Source organism: Pipistrellus hanaki (assembly GCF_964339955.1).
Source record: "Pipistrellus hanaki genome assembly, chromosome: 3".
Taxonomy (NCBI): Eukaryota; Metazoa; Chordata; class Mammalia; order Chiroptera; family Vespertilionidae; genus Pipistrellus; species Pipistrellus hanaki.
In genome coordinates this window covers 83,011,429-83,030,604 of record NC_140505.1, presented here as the reverse complement: position 1 = coordinate 83,030,604, position 19,176 = coordinate 83,011,429, and the positions used below count along the sequence as shown (strand labels likewise).

Sequence of the window (19,176 nt, the reverse complement as noted above, 5' to 3'; positions counted from 1 at the left end):
ACATTCAAATGACCTAAATTTTATCATCAGTGATCTTTGAGGCCAGAAGAAAATAGCACAATAAATTTCAAGTCCTGAAAGAAAAGGACTGGCAACCCAGAATCTTAAATGTAGTGAAAATATTCTTCAAGAACAAGGAGAAATCCAGACATTTTCAAATGAATGAAAACTAAGAGAATTGGTCATCAGAGAACTTAATACCTAAAAGATGGTATCTAACGGAGGGAAAAGATCAAAGAAGAAACCTTGGAACATCAGGAAGGAAAGAAGACTATGGCAAACAAAACTATGGGTAAATACAATGTATATTTTGTGTACTGTTGGTGGGAACGCAGATTGATGCAGCCACTACAGTATGGAGATTCCTGAAAAAAAAAATTAAAATTAGAATTGCCGTATAGCCCACCACTTCTCCATATATATCAAAAGAAACCCAAAGCCACGCCTCTCGTGGCTGCTCTTCCTGCTGTCCCATGACAGCTGAGGATGGCTGGAGCGGAGGTCACTGGGCAGCAGTGGGAGCTGGAGCCCATGGTATTGCTGGCTGGTCGAGGAAGAGTTGGAAAATGAGGTGTGTGCCATACTGGGCAGCAGCGACCCCAAGAAGTGTTCCTATTTGCAGCACAATAAAGAGACAAGCACCATATACCTGTAGTTAGTACCTGCACCCCTGCAAGAGAAGAACCAGCAGGAATTTGCCTAGCTTGCAGTTTTGAATGTCATGGAAGTCATAAAGTATTTGAACTATACACAAAAAGAAATTTTCATTATGACCGAGGAAACAGCAAGTTTAAACATTTGGAATGCAAATTATTTCCTGACAATGCAGAGATAAATTCTGGCAATAATTATAATGACATCTTTTTTGGATTGTACTGCATTTGTAACAGACCTTACCCTGATCCTGAAAATGAAATTCCAGATGAGTTGATCCAGTATGTAGTGTAAGAAGACTGGTTCCATGGAAGTGCCATTCCCCCTGAGAGTGGGGATTTCTAAGAAATGGTATGCCAGGCCTGTATGAAGTGCTGCTCTTTCTCATGGGCTTATGCTGCACAATTGTCAGTAACCAAAGTATCTGCAGAGGATGGTGGGTTAGTGCTGAACGTCAGTGTAACAGGTGATCAGGAAGTTATCAAACCTGGAAATGAAGATCATCAAGATATTACCTTCAAAGAGGATGTTCCATAACATAAAAAGGATGCTGTGAAGGAAGTTAAAGCAGAGAAGATTAATAAACCATGAACCAGCTCTAGTTCTGAAGCTGACCACCAGACAGTGCTTAAGAATCAATGTCTTAACACAAAATCACAGGATGGCTGCAAACTTCAGGAGTTTAAAACTAATTTTTTAATTAACCAAAGAATTTATATATACATATGCATAGCCCATGGACAATAATGAGGTAAAGGCCTGGGATGCAGTGGGACCCAGATGAAGGGGAGCATAGAGTAGGGATAGGGAGAGGGACATCTGTAATACCCTCAACAATAAAAATAAAAAAACAACTGTAATGTTAGGCAAATGTGCATGGGAGTAAGTAAGGCACACCATTATTGTACTTTATTTTTTAAAAATAAATCTTTATTGTTAATATTATTACAGTTGGTCCTCTTTTTGTCCCCATAGCTCCCATCCACCCCGTTCCCCCCCCCCCCCCCGCCCTTAACCCCTTCACTGTTCTCAACCATAGGTGTACGATTTTTATCCAGCCTCTTCCCAAACGCCCCCATATCTCCTTCCCCCAGAAAATTGTCAGTCCTCTCCCTTTCTATGCCCCTGATTCTATTGTATTCACCAGTTTATTCTGTTCATTAGATTTTTTATTGACTTGATTTTTAGATTCACTTTTTGATAGATATATATTTGTTGTTCATAATTTTTATCTTTACCTTTTTCTTCTTCCTCTTCTTAAAGAATACTCTTCGGCATTTCATATGATACTGGTTTGGTGGTGATGAACTCTTTTAACTTTTTCTTGTCTGTGAAGCTCTTTATCTGACTTTTAATTCTGAATGATAGCTTTTCTGGGTAGAGTAATCTTGGTTGTAGGTTCTTGCTATTCATCACTTCGAATATTTCTTGCCACTCCCTTCTGGCCTGCATAGTTTCTGTTGAGAAATCAGCTGACAATCATATGGGTACTCTCTTGTAGGTAACTAATTGTTTTTCTCTTGCTGCTTTTAATAACCTCTCTTTATCTTTTGCTCTTGGAATTTTAATTATGATGTGCTTGGTGTGGTCCTCTTTGGATTCCTTTTGTATGGGGTTCTCTGTGCCTCCTGGACTTGTAAGTCTATTTCTTTCACCAGGTAGGGGAAGTTTTCTGTCATTATTTCTTCAAATATGTTTTCAATATCTTGCTCTTTCTCTTCTTCTGGCACCCCCATAATTCAGATGTTGGTATGCTTGAAGTTGTCGCAGAGGCTTCTTACACTATTTTCATATTTTTGGATTGTTTTTTCTTTTTTCTTTTCTGGTTGGGTGTTTTTTGCTTCCTTGTATTTCAAATCTTTGACTTGATTCTTGTGATCCTCTAGTCCAGTGCTGGCAAATTCATTAGTCAACAGAGCCAAAAATCAACAGTACAACAATTGAAATTTCTTTTGAGAGCCAAGTTTTTTTTGTTGTTGTTGTTTGTTTTTTGGTTGGGTATATATATATTTATTTATTTATTTATTTAATTTTTAATTTTTTTTTATTAAATTATTATCTGTGTACATATTTTAACATTGCCCCCCCCATACATACCCTCCCTCCCCAGAGTTTTGTGTCCATTGGTTGTACTTATATGCATGTATACAAGTCCTTTGGTTGATCTCTTATCTCCCCCAGATCTCCCTACTCTCCCCACTGTAATTTTACAGTCTACTTGTTGCTTTACTGTCTCTATATCTATCTTTTGGTTTGTCAGTTTATAATGTTTTTTAATATCCATAAATGAGTGAGACCATGTGGTATTTCTCTTTCATTGACAGGCTTATTTCACTCAGCATGATGTTCTCTAGTTCTATCCAGGTTGCTGCAAATGATGAGAATTCCTTCTTTTTTATGGCAGCATAGTATTCCATTGTGTAGATGTACCAAAGTTTTTTGATCCAATCATCTGCTGACGGGCACCTAGGTTGTTTCCAGATTCTAGCTATTGTAGATTGTGCTGCTATGAACATAGGGGTGCATATATCCTTTCTGATTGGTGTTTCTAGTTTCTTGGGATATATTCCTAGGAGTGGGATTACTGGGTCAAATGGGAGTTCCATTTTCAGTTTTTTGAGGAAACTCCACACTGTTCTCCACAGTGGTTGCACCAGTCTACATTCCCACCAGCAGTGCACGAGGGTTCCTTTTTCTCCGCAACCTCGCCAACACTTGTCGTTTGTTGATTTGTTGATGTTGGCCATTCTGACAGGTGTGAGATGGTACCGCATTGTTGTTTTGATTTGCATCTCTCAGATAATTAGTGACTTTGAGCATGTTTTCATGTGCCTTTTGGCCTTCCTTCTGTCTTCTTTTGAAAATATTCTATAGGTCCATTGCCCATTTTTTAATTGGATCATTCATCTTCCTTTTATTTAGTTGTATAAGCTGTTTGTAGATGTTGGAGATTAAACCTTTATCAGTGGTAACATTTGCAAATATGTTCTCCCACACAGTGGGCTTTCTTGTTGTTTTGTTGATGGTTTCTTTTGCTGCAAAAAAGCTTTTTATTTTGATGTAGTCCCATTTGTTTATTTTCTCTTTAGCTTCCATTGCCCTAGGGGCAGTATCAGTGAAGAAGTTCTTTAGGCATATGTCTGAGATTTTGTTGCCTGTGGATGCTTCTAGTATTTTTATGGTTTCCCGTCTGATGTTTAAGTCCTGTATCCATTTTGAGTTTATTTTTGTGTATGGTGTAAGTTGGTGATCTAGTTTCATTCTTTTGCATGTATCTGTCCAATTTTCCCAACACCATTTATTGAAGAGACTGTCTTGACTCCATTGTATATTTGTGCCTCCTTTGTCAAATATTAATTGAGCATAGTGATTTGGGTTGATATCTGGGTTCTCGATTCGATTCCATTGATCTATATGTCTGTTTTTGTGCCAGTACCAGGCTGTTTTGAGAACAGTGGCTTTGTAATACAGTTTGAAGTCTGGTATTGAGATCCCTCCTACTTTACTCTTCTTTCTCAGGATTGCTGTGGCTATTCGGGGTCTTTTATTGTTCCAAATGAACTTTTGGAGAGTTCTTTCTAGGTCAGTGAAATATGCTGTTCGTATTTTAATGGGGAATGCATTGAACCTATAGATTGCTTTAGGAAGTATGGACATTTTGATGATGTTGATTCTACCAATCCATGAACATGGTATGTTCTTCCATCTGTTTACATCTTCCTCTATCTCTTTTTTCAGTGTCGTGTAGTTTTCCGCGTATAGGTCCTTTACTTCCTTAGTTAAGTTTATTCCTAGGTATCTTAATTTTTTTGGTGCGATGGTAAATGGAATTGCTTTTTTAGTCTCTGTTTCTATAAATTCGCTCTTGGTGTATAGAAATGCCATAGATTTCTTGGCGTTAATTTTGTATCCTGCTACATTGCCAAATTCATTTATTAAGCCAATTAGTTTTTTAATGGAGTCTTTTGGGTTTTTTATATACAATATCATGTCGTCTGCAAATAAGGATAACTTTACTTCTTCTTTTCCAATTTGGATGCCTTTTATTTCCTCCTCTTGTCTAATTGCAATGGCTAGTACTTCCAGTACTATGTCAAAGAGGAGTGGCGATAGTGGGCATCCCTGTCTTGTTCCTGTTCTTAGAGGGAATGGTTTTAGTTTTTGCCCATTGAGTATGATGTTGGCTGTGGGTTTATCATATATAGCTTTTATTATGTTGAGGTATGATCCTTGTACTCCCACCTTGTTGAGAGTTTTTATCAGGAAAGGGTGTTGGATTTTATCAAATGCTTTTTCTGCATCAATTGATATGACTATATGATTTTTATCTTTCAACTTGTTTATGTGATGTATCACATTTATTGATTTGTGGATATTGTACCAACCTTGCATTCCTGGAATAAATCCTACTTGGTTATGGTGTATGATCTTTGTGATGCTCTGCTGGAGCCGATTTGCTAGAATTTTGTTGAGGATTTTGGCATCTATGTTCATGAGGGATATTGGCCTGTAATTCTCTTTCATTGAGTTGTCTTTATCTGGTTTTGGTATTAGGGTGATGCTGGCTTCATAGAAGGAGTTTGGAAGTGTTCCTTCCTCTTGAATTTTTTGGAATAGTCTGAGGAGCATAGGTTTTAGTTCTTCCTTGAATGTTTGGTAAAACTCTCCTGTGAAGCCATCTGGCCCTGGGCTTTTGTTTGCTGGAAGCTTTTTGATGACTGTTTCAATTTCTTCCCAAGTCACTGCTCTATTGAGATTTTTAGATTCTTCCTGATTGAGTTTTGGAAGGTTGTATTTTTCTAGGAATATGTCCATTTCCTCTAGGTTGTTCAGTTTGTTGGAATAGAGTTGTTCATAGTATTTTGTAACAATCCTTTGTATTTTGGCGTGGTCTGTTGTTATTTCACCTCTTTCGTTTCTGATTTTGTTTATTTGAGTCCTCTCTCTTTGTTTCTTGGTTAGACTGGCTAGAGGTCCATCTATCTTGTTTATTCTTTCAAAGAACCAGCTCTTGGTTTTGTTGATCTTATGTATTGTTTCTTTGGTCTCTATGTCATTTATCTCCACTCTGATTTTTGTTATTTCCTTCCTTCTGCTTATACTGGGCTTTTCTTGTTGCTCTTTTTCTAACTCTTTGAGTTGTAGAGTTAGATCATTTGTTACCATTTTTTCCAGTTTTTTGCAATAGGCTTGTAGGGATATGAACTTCCCTCTCAAAACTGCCTTTGCTGTGTCCCATAGATTTTGGATAGTTGTGTTTTCATTGTCATTTGTTTCCAGGATGTTTTTAATTTCTTCCTTGATTTCTTTGGTAACCCAGTCCTTGTTTAATAGCATGCTGTTTAGTCTCCATGTGTTTGATTTCTTTGGATTTTTTTCATTGTAGTTAATTTCCAGTTTTATGCCACTATGATCTGAGAAGATACTTGATATGATTTCTATCTTTTTGAATTTGAAGAGACTTTGCCTATGTCCCAAAATGTGGTCTATCTTTGAGAATGTCCCATGTGCGCTTGAGAAGAATGTATATTCTGTGGCTTTGGGGTGGAATGTTCTGAAGATGTCGATTAATTCCATCTGGTCTAGCGAGTCATTTAGGATTGATATTTCTTTGCTGATTTTTTGTTTAGATGATTTGTCAAAGGGTGACAGTGGGGTATTAAAATCTCCTACTATGATTGTATTGCTATTAATCTCTCCCTTAATGTCCTCCAGCAGTTTTTTTATATATTGGGGTGCTCCCGTATTGGGTGCACATATATTTACCAGGGTTATTTCTTCTTGTTGGATTGCTCCCTTTAGTATTATGAAGTGGCCTTCATTATCTCTTGTTATGTCCTTCACTCTGAGATCTAATTTGTCAGATATAAGTATTGCTACCCCAGCTTTTTTTTTCATTTCCATTCGCCTGGAAAACCTTTTTCCATCCCTTCACCCTCAGTCTGTGTGCATCTTTTTTTCTGAGGTGGGTTTCTTGTAGACAACAGATATATGGGTCTTGTTTTCTTATCCAATCCGTTACCCTATGTCCTTTGATTGGAGCATTTAGTCCATTTACATTTAAAGTTATTATTGATAGATACTGATTTGACGCCATTTTTATTCTATACCCCTGTGTTCCTTCTTTGCTTTCAATTTCTTTAATTTTACAGTAGACCCTTTAGCATTTCTTGCATTGCTGGTTTGGTGGAGATAAATTCCCTTAGTCTGTTTTTATCTGTGAAGCTCCTGATTTCACCTTCACTTTTGATTGATAGCCTTGCTGGGTACAGTATTCTTGGATTCAGACTCTTCCTTTGCATGACTTTGTATATTTCATCCCATTCCCTTCTGGCCTGATAAGTTTCTGTGGAGAAATCAGTTGCTAGTCTGATGGGGGTTCCTTTATATGTAACTTTCTGTCTCTCTCTGGCTGCTTTTAAAATTCTTTTTTTGTCGTTGGTATTTGCCAGCTTAATTATAATGTGCCTAGGGGTGGGTTTTCTGGGGTTCATTTTGCTTGGGACTCTGCGAGCATCTTGGATTTGTGTGGGTTTTTTTCTTCTCTATCTCAGGAAAGTTTTCTGTGATTATTTCTTGAAATACGTTTTCCATGTCTTCCTCAATTCCCTTCCCTTCTGGAACCCCTATTATTCTAATATTGTTTTGTTTTGTATTGTCCCAAAGTTCCCTTAGACTTTCCTCCTGTTTTTTAATTTTTTTTTCCAGAAGCTGTTCTAATTGGGTATTTTTTTCCATCTTGTCTTCTAGCTCTCTGATGCGGTCATCTGCTTCTTCTAATCTACTCTTGATGCTTTCTATTGAGTTCTTTACAGTAGCAATGTCATTTTTCATTGCTTCTTGGTTCTTCTTCATTTCCTCTTGGGTCTTACTCATATTGTCAAATTTGTCTTCCATTCTTTTTAGCCATCTTATGATCATTATTCTGAATTCTTGCTCTGGTAGGTTGCTTGCTTCTATATCGTTTACTTCCTTTTCTGGTGAAGCCTGCTTTTCTTTCATATGCGGGCTGTTTTTTGGTCTCCCCATGATCTAGGATGTCTGGTTGTGTAGTTCTCTCTCTTTCCTTTTCGCCGAGCAGTGGGGCACTCCAGTGCAGTCAGGTGTTTGCGTCGCCTGGGATCCGCGTTCTGAGGGTCACAGCTGCTTGGTGGTCGCTGTGGCTGTGGATATTCAGGCCTCTGACACGATCCTATCTTCCTCTCAAGATGGCGAGGTTTCCCCGTCCAAGCCGGTAGGTAGCTCCGGGCAGGGAAGTAGCCCGCGTGGGTGCTTCCCTGTGAGGGGTACCTCTGTCAGCGGCCCCCCAGCAGTTTCTTCTGGTGTTCGCTGTCTCCCAGCTTGCTAATAAACACTCACAGCACAAGACCATCAGTTGCTCTCTCTTTCTGCTTCGGGAGAGGGCTCAGAATCTGCCCATCTATTCTTCCGCCATCTTACCTCTCTCCCCCGAGAGCCAAGTTTTTTTAACTTAATTTTATTCTAACACCACCTCTTCAAAATAAACTCACTCAGGCTGTGGTATTTTGTGAAAGAACAACACTCAAGGGGCCAAAAAGCCGCATGTGGCATGCGAGCCGCAGTTTGCCAACCATGGCTCTAGTTTGCTGTTGGATCTCTGTATATTATTCTTTATTTCAGTCAGTGTATGCTTAATTTCTAGTTGATCCTTTTTCCTATCCTTGAGAGTCTCACTAAATTTATTGGTGGTTTCTAGAACATTCTTGAATAACCTTACAATCGTGGTTTTGAACTCTATATCCAATATTTTGCTTTCCTCCATTTCTGTCATTTGTGAGCTGTTTCTTTGTCTCTGCATTTTGGCTGCTTCCCTGTGTTGATAAAATGGCTTTGTGTGCTAGGTATCCGATAGGGCCCAGTGGCTCAGCCTCCCTAGTTACCTGAGGTGAACACTCTTAGTGCATCCCTTTTAGGTTGTGTGCACAGTCTTGTTGCAGTTAAGCCTTGATTGTTGTTGGTATCACTGGGGGCAATTGACCTCCAGGCCAGTTGGCTGTGAGGATCATTGTGTCTATGATGGGAGAACTTCTGTGCTGGAGACACCCTTATGGGGCAAGACTTGCTTCAGTGCAGCTTTGGTGCTCACTGAGTCTGCCCCCTGAGTGTGTCTCTTAGGAATCTGAGAAGTTGTAATCTGATGGTCCCACTCTGACCTCTGGATACACTGGCTCTTGGATCTCCAAGAAGGTGCAAATTTAGCCTCTGCTTGAGGCCACCCAGCAGGAGCTATGGAGAGATATTCAGATTCCTCTTTTTTTGGGTTTTGAGGCCCAGCTGTAAAGCAATGCAAGATGCTGTGGATCCTTAAGCCTTCTTTTGTAAGTTCTGGGGCTCTCTGACCCAGCTACAGTTTGTTGGGTAATTTTAGATTGCAAAGGGCCAGGTCATTCATATGCAAAAGCCTCTACACACAGCTGGGGTGGGTTGTAAATTTGGGAGGGGGACGGGGTCTCAGGGAATCAACAGGACAGAGAAAACAGCAATGGCTTCCTGTCAGCCCTGCCCAAAAAGACCCCGGGTCTCAGTGTCCCACAGTTATCGCTGCAAGCACCTCTGAGAGAAAGCTGCCTTTGAGTTCTGCCCATTGCCAGGCAGTCCAGTTTCTCCCCATATGAGTATGGGTTCCCAGAGTCTCACTCAGAACTGGAGTTCAGAGTAGTCGGGAGCTTGTGTCTCCCTCCTGATTGAAAAAGACAACTGCTTACACAGTTGCCAGCCCTTTCCATGTGCAAGTACCTTCATTCCTCCACACTTTACTTCCGCACCTCCTCTGAGTTTCAGTGTGCTTTTCTCTTCCCTTCTAGTTGTAGAATTTCCACCTAGCCTTCCTGTGGTTCTGGATGATGTCTATTTTGTCTTTTAGTTGTAGTTGTGTGAGGCAACAAGTTCAGGTGTTTACCTATGCTGCCATCTTGGTTTCTCTCTTTGGGGACTTTTTCCATTATTGTACTTTAAAAGTTGTATATGATAAGACATATTTTATTTTATATATATATATATATATATATATATATATATATATATATATATATATTTTTTTTTTTTTTTAAAGAGATCATTTTTTTTATTTTTTAATAAGTTTTTATTGTTCATATCATTACAAATGTTCCTTCCCCCCCCCCATTGCTCTCCTCCACCAGGTTCCCACCCCACCCTCTGCCCTTTCCCCACTCCCCATTGTCCTCATCCATAGGTGCACAGTTTATGTTCAGTCTCTTCCCACATCCCCCTCTCCCCTTTTCCCCAAGAATCGTCAGTTCACTCCCCTTCCATACCTCTGATTCTATTATATTCAACAGTTAATATTGTTCATCAGATTTTTAAAATTTCCTTGGTTTTTAGATTCACTTGTTGATAGTTACGTATTTGTTGTTCATAATTTTAATCTTTATTTACTTTCTCTTCTGAAAGAACCCCCTTCAGCAATTCATATAATTCTGGTTTGGTGTTGATGAACTCCTTTAGCTTTTTTTTATTAGTGAAGCTCTTTATCTGACCTTCGATTCTGAGTGATAGCTTTGCTGGGTAGATTATCTTTGGCTGTAGGTTCTTACTATTCATCACCTTGAATATTTATTGCCATTCCCGTCTGGCCTGCATTGTTTCTGTTGAGAAGTCAACTGACAATCATATAGGTGCTCCTTTATAGGCAACTACCTTCTTTGCTCTTGCTGCTTTTAATATTCTCTCTTTGTCTTTTGTTCTTGGAATTTTAACTATGATGTGTCTTGGTGTGGTCCTCTTTGGATTCCTTTTGTTTGGGGTTCTGTGCGCTTCCTGGACTTGTAAGTCTAATTCTTTCACCAGGTGGGGGAAGTTTTCTGTCACTATTTCTTTCAGTATGTTTTCGATATCTTGCTCTCTCTCATCTTCTGGGACCCCCATAATTCTGATGTTGGTTCGCTTGAAGTTGTCCCAGAGGTTTCTTACATTATCTTCAATTTTCTGGATTCTCTTGCCTTCTAGCTTCTGTGGAGGAGTGTCTTCTGGCTCTTTATGTTCCAAATCTTTGACTTGATTCTTGCAATCTTCCATTCTGTTTTTAGGACTCTGTAGAATATTTTTTATTTCAGACAATGTATTCTTTATTTCTTGTTGATCCCTTATCATTTCTTGTTGACTCCTTATTAATTCTTGTTGATCTCTTTTCATATCCTCATAGGTCTTATCCATCTTTTCTAGGAAATTCTTGAAAAACCTAATAAGCATAGATTTGAACTCTATATCCAGTCGCTTTTTGTCCTCCATTTCTTTTGTTTGTGATCTATTTCGTTGTCGCATTTCGCAGTTACAGATGGGACGGGATTTCAGGGTGGAGCCTACAGCCTTGGCTTCCGTCAGCCCCGCCCTATGCGGCTCCTGAGTCTCAGGGTCCTTCAGTACTCGCTTCAAGCATCTCTGAGAGATAGGTGCCCTCGATTTTCGCCTGCTGCCAAACAGTCTATGCTCTCCCCCAATGAGCCCGGTATTGGGGTTCAGTTCAGTGGGAAGTGGAGTTGGAGGTGGCGTTCAGAGCAGACTGGAGCCCCAGTCTCCTTCCGGCCAGAGCAATCCCGCGGCACAGCCGACCGTCCCTTCTCTGCACGCAATGTGCATGCCGCCCGGACCTCCTTTCACAGCTTCCCCGGGGTTCCGCCTTACAGCCCAGCTCCCTATGGATGAGCCTGGGTCCCCGGGGTCTGGCCTAGAACTGGGGTTCAGAGCAGTCAAAACTGGGGCCCAACACAGTCGGAGTTTATCTCCTTCCCGCTAGGGAACGCCAGCCAGGCACTCGGCCTCCCTCCTCTCCGGCTCAGTCCTCTCCGCGCGCCGCGTGTCTCCGTTCCTTTGGGCTTTTACAGCTCCTCCGCGCTTCCTTCTGGTTTTCTCCTTGCTTCTCGTTGTAGAATTTCCAATCAGTCAACTTTCCTGTAGTTCTGGGTAATGTCCATTTTATATTTTAGTTGTATTTTATTGAAATTGTTGTGTGCGGCTGCGGCTAGGTGTTTACCTGGGCGCAGCCATCTTGGATCCTCTATTTTTGCTATATATTTTTTATGAATTATTTATTCCTTATCCCAAGGCAAGCATGAATAAAATTGGGTTAAATGTGGAAAAATACCTGTGTTTTATAAAGAGAGACACTGCCACCTATTGGCCTCTGAACTGGCATAGCAAGTTATGTACCTGAAAAGATGTATGAAAATGTATGGAGATCTAGATGTCCTACTCCTGAATATGATAAGTTCTCACTTATGAAAATAAGGGCAAGGTTGAGCAGGCAGTTGACAAGGCAAATCCTTTAATGGGCACCTTTAACAGCATTAACAGAATTCAACAAGTGGAACTTATTTGTCACTGTAATAACTTAAGACTAAACTTAAGGACTATCTCAAGAGATTTGCTGATGAAGGCATGGTTGTAAAGAGAAAGAATATCCCTCAGTTTTTTGAAGAATTTCAGTAAAAAAAAAGAGAAAAGTGGATGGTATGCAGTGTCATTGCAGCCAGAATGGAGTATGGAGTTTTCTCATACAGGCCACCACTTAGACAAGTGTCCACTGATTCCTAGATGAGATGAATGAGAACTACAGGAAGTCAAGGCCTCAAAGAAATGGTACATCCAGTGTTTTTCTGCATCACACCTAATTATAGATCCTACTGAAGAGTGATATATGGAGTTGGAAGATCTTATGGTCACAGGAGATGCTTGTGTGGCCTGGAATGGCCTTATAGAAAAAAACAGTAAACAGGCTAAGTTGGAAAGCTCAGGGTATCTTAGAGGATGTTTATAATCTCCAGCTTGGGAACTCTTCCAAGTCAAGATGTCTGCACCCCATTTACAATGTTACACAAGTATTGGACCTTTGTGTCTTGAAAGTTTATAACCTCTCAAATGTTTTATTTAACTACCAGAAAGTTACTTACTTCTTATGATAGGTCAGGACCAGGTCTCAGAGAAGATGCAATCCTGTGCAACTTAATAATACAAATCATCCCGTGCTCAAGGGCTAGTTTGATGAAAGGTACTCTTCCTTCTTTTATGTTAACCAGAAAATCTCTCTTTTTAAAACCTTTTGTTCACAACTAGTTTTCTTATTGACTATATTGGACAGAGCCTGATTTTGGCCTACATGTGGCAGTTAATGCATGTTTCATGCAAAAGTATTAGTTGCTTTGAAGAAATTCTGGCATTGTATGTCCATTTCTGTAGAATTGTTACTAGACTTACAATAACATACTAAACTCCAACCAGGCTCCTGTAAAATTAAATAAAACTAATTCAAAATAGTTGGGAAATAACCCAAAATAATAATTCAAAAGGATATATGCATTTCTATGTTTATTGCAGCATTGTTTACAAAGCCAAGATATGGAAGCAACCCACATGCCCATCACTAGACCAGTAGTGGTACAGATATCTAATGGAATGTTACTCAGCCATAAAAATGAAATCTTACCACTTATGATAGCTGAGTGAACCTGGAGGATATTATACTAAGTGAAATAAGTAAAAGGAAGACAAATACTGTATGATGGCACTTAAATATGAAATCTAAAGGGTAAAATAAATATACAAACAAAACAGAAACAGTCTCATAGATATAGAAATCAAACTGATGGTTTGCCAGAGAGAAGGAGGCTTGTTGAAAAAAGGTGAAGGAATTAAAAAGTATAAATTAGTAGTCACTAAATCATGTTTAGTTATTAAACAGTGGCATGTTATAAATAACTTCACTCTCATTGTCTTCACCACTCTTAGTCCTTCTCCTAGGCCACCAATTTTCAGCCTTTTTCATCTCAAGGCCCATTACTCAATTACTCAAATTCTGTGGCACACCAAAAAATAAAAGTTTTTGCCAATCTGACCCCCAACAAAGGTATACTTTTGACTCATTCACACCAAAAAATGATTGTTGTGTTGACTGTTATAATTTTTTAAAAAAACTTGACAATCTAAGGAAAAGAGGTCAATGCCCCTGACTAAATGGGTCTTGCATGTTTTAATTCTTACAGCACATTAATGTACAGTGGCACACTGGTTGAAATTGCTGTCCTAGGCAGCGTTAAGAGCAAGTTAATTTGGGGATTTATATGGAACATAGTAGAGAAACCCAAGAAGCAAGACGACTGGTAAAACCGGATATGTGAATTCTTAATGAAGAGAATACAATGTAAAAAATACACACACACACACACACACACACACACACACACACACAAACGCACTCTAGAGCACTTGTTCTCAACCTTTCTAATGTCGCAACCCTTTAATACAGTTCCTCATATTGTGATGACCCCAACCATATAATTATTTTCGTTGCTACTTCATAACTCTAATTTTGCTACTGTTAATTAATCGTAATATAAATATCTGTGTTTTCCGATGGTCCTAGGTAATCCTGCTAGTGGTTCTCAACCTGTGGGTTGAGGTCAGGGACACAGTCAAACAGTGTCATGTCCCTGGCTAGGGACACACACAGGCAGTGTCACATTAGTGCTGGGCAGGCCTGCATTCGCCTCTGCTGGGGGCTGCCCCTGGGCTGGGCAGCCTCCAGGCTGGGCAGCACAGTGGGCCTGTGTGCACCTCTACTGGGGGCCATCTCAACCGGGGGCCGCCCCCGGGTTGGGTGGCTTCTGGGTCAGGCAGCCTCCAGGCCAGGGTGTGCTGGGGCTGCCTCCACCGGGGACCACCCCTGGGTCAGGCAGCCTCTGGGCTGGGCCACGCGGGCGCCCTCCTGGTGATGGCAATCCCCGCTCACCTGCTCCTGCTGTGCATGCCTCCTGCTGAGCGGTTGTGATGTTATGGCATCCCGGACAATTTTCATATTCCTCTATAATTATATACCCTGTTTTCCCAAAAATAAGACAGTGCCTTATATTAATTTTTGCTCCCAAAGATGCGCTAGGTCTTATTTTCAGGGGTTGTCTTATTCTTCCATGAAGAAGAATACGGTACACATTTATTGTTAAATGAAAATAAAGGAAATTTATTACCTGTATATGGTACGATAGTACGGTAGTTGTCAACACAAACCAGACAAACTGTGAATCCTACAGTATCAAGAATTGACTTATTTATTCAATGACAATCATGTCATCATCTTCTGGAACATCATCATAACAATCCAATTTCTGAATTTCCTGGTGAATTTCTTGTGACTCCATTTCTTTCAGAATCAGTGGAACAAATCTCTCATTTTTAGCAATAGCACTGTCTTTAAGTGAGTACTTCTTGTCAAGGTAGCCTGCTCGCAGTGCATTTGCAATGCAACTGTCAGTGATTTTCTCCCATGAATTCTTCACCCAAGTCACAACTTCTTGCAGTTTAGGTTTCACAAAGTTTCCATGCTGATTTCTCTCCATTCTATTTTCAATGTAGCCATTAATTTCCATGCGCAAATTGTCTTTGAATGGCTTGTTTATTGCAATATCAGGAGTCTGGAGATAGGCCGTCATTCCTGAGGGAATCATTATCTGATCTATTTTTCTTTTGTGAAGAAACGTCTTCATGTCTTTAGCGTGGTGAGTGCTGGCTGCATCCCAGACTAGCAGACCTCTTTGGCTCCCTCGCGTAACAAGCGGCAGCATTAAATTGACCCATTTCCTTATAACTGCTTGTGTGGCCCAGGCTTTTTTAGTTTCAAGAATAAAAATGCCCAAAACACGTTCAATCTTTTCCTTCTTGCTCTTAGAAATGATTAAAGGTGGGATTTTAGTGCCATCCAGATGAATTGTCAAAGTACAGGAAACACTTGCACTTTCGTAAGCAATGGAGGGAATGTGCACTAAGAAGGCACCCCGCTGTTCAATTGTTGTTTGAAATGATTGGCCCATAAACACTGCAGTTTCATCCATAGCAATCATGTTGGAAAGATTGTATTTAGAGAAGTCAGCATCATCAATAAAGGATTTGAATGCAAGTGCTCGCTTAATAACTTGAGTATCTTCCCACCTAAACAATGTTGTAGATCTTCTTAAAGACAGTTCACTTCGTTGAAGGAAATTATCCAGCCAGTGTTGTGATGCTTTGAAGTCTTCAGGGGCTATGTCAAACTGTGGTGCCATTGCAAGGGCAAATTATTGAATCTTAGCCCTATTCACAACCAAAGCCTTTGCTCTCTTGTCAACAACCCATCCACAGATCAGGTCTTCCAGCTCAGAAAATAATGGTTGCCGACCTGATCCACACTTGTGCTTTTTAGCATTTCCCTTGTCCACTTGTTCAATGAAGTTACCATACTCTGCTCGCCATTTTTGGACCAATCGGATACTCAACATCTTCTCTTTGCAGAAAGCAGTAAGATTTTGGCCCCAAGAGTCTTCCACGATTCCTTTCTTGTACTCCACGGAGTAGCTTTTTGTTTTTGCACTCATTTCTAGGGGTAAAAAAAAGGAATTGGGGTATCAAGTTGGGGTAGGGGGATCACTTAAAATGACACAGATGGTATCAGAGGGGGGAATCAAAATGGCACAGGAGAATCAGAGGGGGATTACCATTTTAGTAACCCATTTTGATCCTCCTGTGTCATTTTGATTGCCCCCTCTGATCCTCCTGTGTCATTTTAAGTAATCCCCCTCCCCCCACCCCTGTGCCACTGAACACCTTCACCAGACATCCCCCCTACTCCTTTATCAGACATTTACCCGCTGGGGCCTGCCACTGACTGAGAACCTTCAGTCATCATGAGGGCGGCCGCGAGCATCAGGTAGTGTCACACCAGAGACACACCAGCCCTCACCGCCTTCACCGCATCCCATCCGCTGTAATCCTCCTGTTCTTCTACACGCATCTGTGAAAGTCTCCTCCTTTCTCCCTCTGACCTCTGCTCCACCTCCACACAGCAGTGACGTCAGGACTCCGTGTAAGGTCACTGGTTGCTAGACTCCAGTCAGGGCGGTCCTAGCGACCAGTTTATGGTAAATTAATTTTCATTCTAAGACAGAGTCTAGGGGGGCCTTATTTTCAGGGGGATGCCTTATATTTCACTCAGAAGGAAACCTGTAAGTAGGTCTTATTTTCAGAGGATGTTTTATTTTCGGGGAAACACGGTAGGATAGGTTTACCAAAGGGAAATAAAAAGGCAAACAACTCAAACAGCAATCACAAGAGGACAAAATAAAGTTTATTTAACTGTCACTGTAATATCAAAATAATCCTAAATTCTAGCTCTAAGTAAGCCTTTAAATTCTTCCTTCGTTTAGAAATGCTTATCTAAAATAGTTCCATAGGACATTTCCAGCTGGGTTTATGACTTGAAATCTATCTTGTTAATGTGGAGAATGGCTTCCCTTTTGCTTATGGGCCATGGTGACTGGCTGTTGTACTCTTTGGCCCATAGCACCCTAAGAGAAAGATACAAAAGTGATATATACTTCAATATCCACTCTATCTTCTATGAATAGTAACTGTCAGCTGGTGTGAGCTATAACTCCTTTTCCCAGGTCCTGGTAAGCACTAAGAGTTCCAAATGAGATAAGGTTACAATCCTTAAAAGAATAGAGGTTACATATACAAAACAGGCTACACCAGCAATTCTCAAACTTTTTTTTTTTTTTTTTATCTCAGGCTGTTTTTAGACCCTTAAAATTGTTGAGGACCCCCAAAAGCTTTGGTTTATGTGATTATATCTATCAATATACCATCTTAATTTTCACTTAACCTGAGAAAATTTAGATTTAACTACTTACTTTAAAAATAACATAATAAGCCCTCGCTGGTGTGGTTGGTTGAGCATCATCCTGAGCAGTGAATGGTTTCTAGTTTGATTCCTGGTCAGGGCACATGCCAAGGCTGCAGGTTCAGTCCCCAGGCAGGGCACGTACAAGAGGCAACTGATCATTGTTTCTCTTTCTCTCTCCCTCTTCCTTCCTCTCTTTCTAAAATCAATAAGAACATATAAAAGTAATAACATATTACATTAACATAAATATACTTTTTATGTTTTTATGAAAATGAGTAAAAACATGAAAATAACAATAACGTATTACATGTTAGTGTAAATACACTTTTTATAAAAACAAAACAAAGAAACCATTAGTGAGATGAGTGGCATTGTTTTACAATTTTTGCAACTCTGTTTAATGTCTTGCTTAATAAAAGACAGCAAAATTGTCATATCTGTTTCCACATTGAATCTGTTGGAATGTGTGTTTTCGTTGACACAGGCGAGGATAATATGTGTGGACACATAGTTAGGAAAGAGGGGAGTGTTTTATTAGCCCTTTCAGATAATCTATACTAATAAAAAAGTAAGATGCAAATTGACTATACATAAATGATGCCCACCCACCAATCAGGAGTGAGCATGCAAATTAACCTAACAAAGATGGAAGGTTAATTTGCATATGCAGGCGCCGAGCAGCCAGCGTCGGCCATGGTGATGACACAGGCATTCCACACTGCCCCCAGCCACGCCGGGCCTCTGGGCAGCGTGGGAAGGCAGAAAGAGGGCTCTGGGCTGGAGCGAAGGTGGTGCTGGCAGCCAGAGGAAGGAAGGCCCATTCTTGCTTGAATCTTTGTGCATCGGCCTCTAGTCTATATATACAAAAGGCTAAGCAACCATCTGACCATCTGACCAGTCAATAGGTCAATGATTAGTTGCCTCTTGTACGTGCGTACTGACCACCAGGGGGCAGATGCTCAATGCAGGAGCTGCCAAGCTGCAGTGACTTGGCAGCAGTGGTTCTTGGGTGACGCACCCTGGACCAGAGAGAAAGGAGCCTGCTTCCTCACGAGGCCCAGCAATTCCACCTTTGGCCATGGGTGGAATATTTCTTTTAATTAATTTCCTTTCAATGTGCACAGACCTAGCAACCAGGCCATTAGTTATAGATATTTTCATTTGATACTGTACCAAAACTCAACCAGTGGTAGTTTCTTAAAGATTTGCTGGCCAGTGTGGCTAGTGGTTGAGCATCAACCTATGAACCAGGAGATAATGATTCAATTCCTCATCAGGGCACATGCCCAGATTGGGGGCTCAATCCTCAGTAAAGGTTGTGCAGGAAACAGCTGATTGATGAATCTCATTATTGATGTTTTTCTCTCTCTCTCTCCCTCTCCCTTTCTCTCTGAAATTAATAAAAATATATTTTCTAAAAAAGATTTGCTGCAATGTTGAATCTGAAACCATATCAATGAACTTTTCATCCTGTTACTTTGAAATCCATTGGTCTACTGTGAATGTTGAATGAGTCTTTACCCAGGAATAATTTTGTACTGGCATGTGTTGTTCATTTGAAAAAAAAGTTACTGGTTCTCTGAGTTATGTAGCAATTCTAAATGTTGACATAATTATTATGAAACACTTTTACAATGACATTACTTAATATGACCACTTATTTCATCAGGAAAACCTTTGAGTACTGGGAAGCTGTCCAGCTCAGGGTGGCAGATAAGTTTTCCATAATTCTTACTTCCAATTAAAAGCTTGACTTGTATTATTTTAGCAATAAATAGTGTAAATTGTTTACCTTGGAAAGAGAAGCTTGCTTTGTTCATTTTTGGGGACAATGTCTA

At 40.2% G+C, this 19,176-nt stretch overlaps 1 pseudogene across 1 annotated transcript; it reads left to right on the top strand.

The window, feature by feature from the left end:
* Window positions 1-486: 486 nt before the first annotated feature.
* LOC311619660 (putative E3 ubiquitin-protein ligase UBR7) lies at window positions 487-12,203 on the top strand (annotated as a pseudogene). Its single transcript has 2 exons — window positions 487-1,359; window positions 11,792-12,203. The product of its transcript is annotated as a putative E3 ubiquitin-protein ligase UBR7 (transcript).
* Window positions 12,204-19,176: the final 6,973 nt, after the last annotated feature.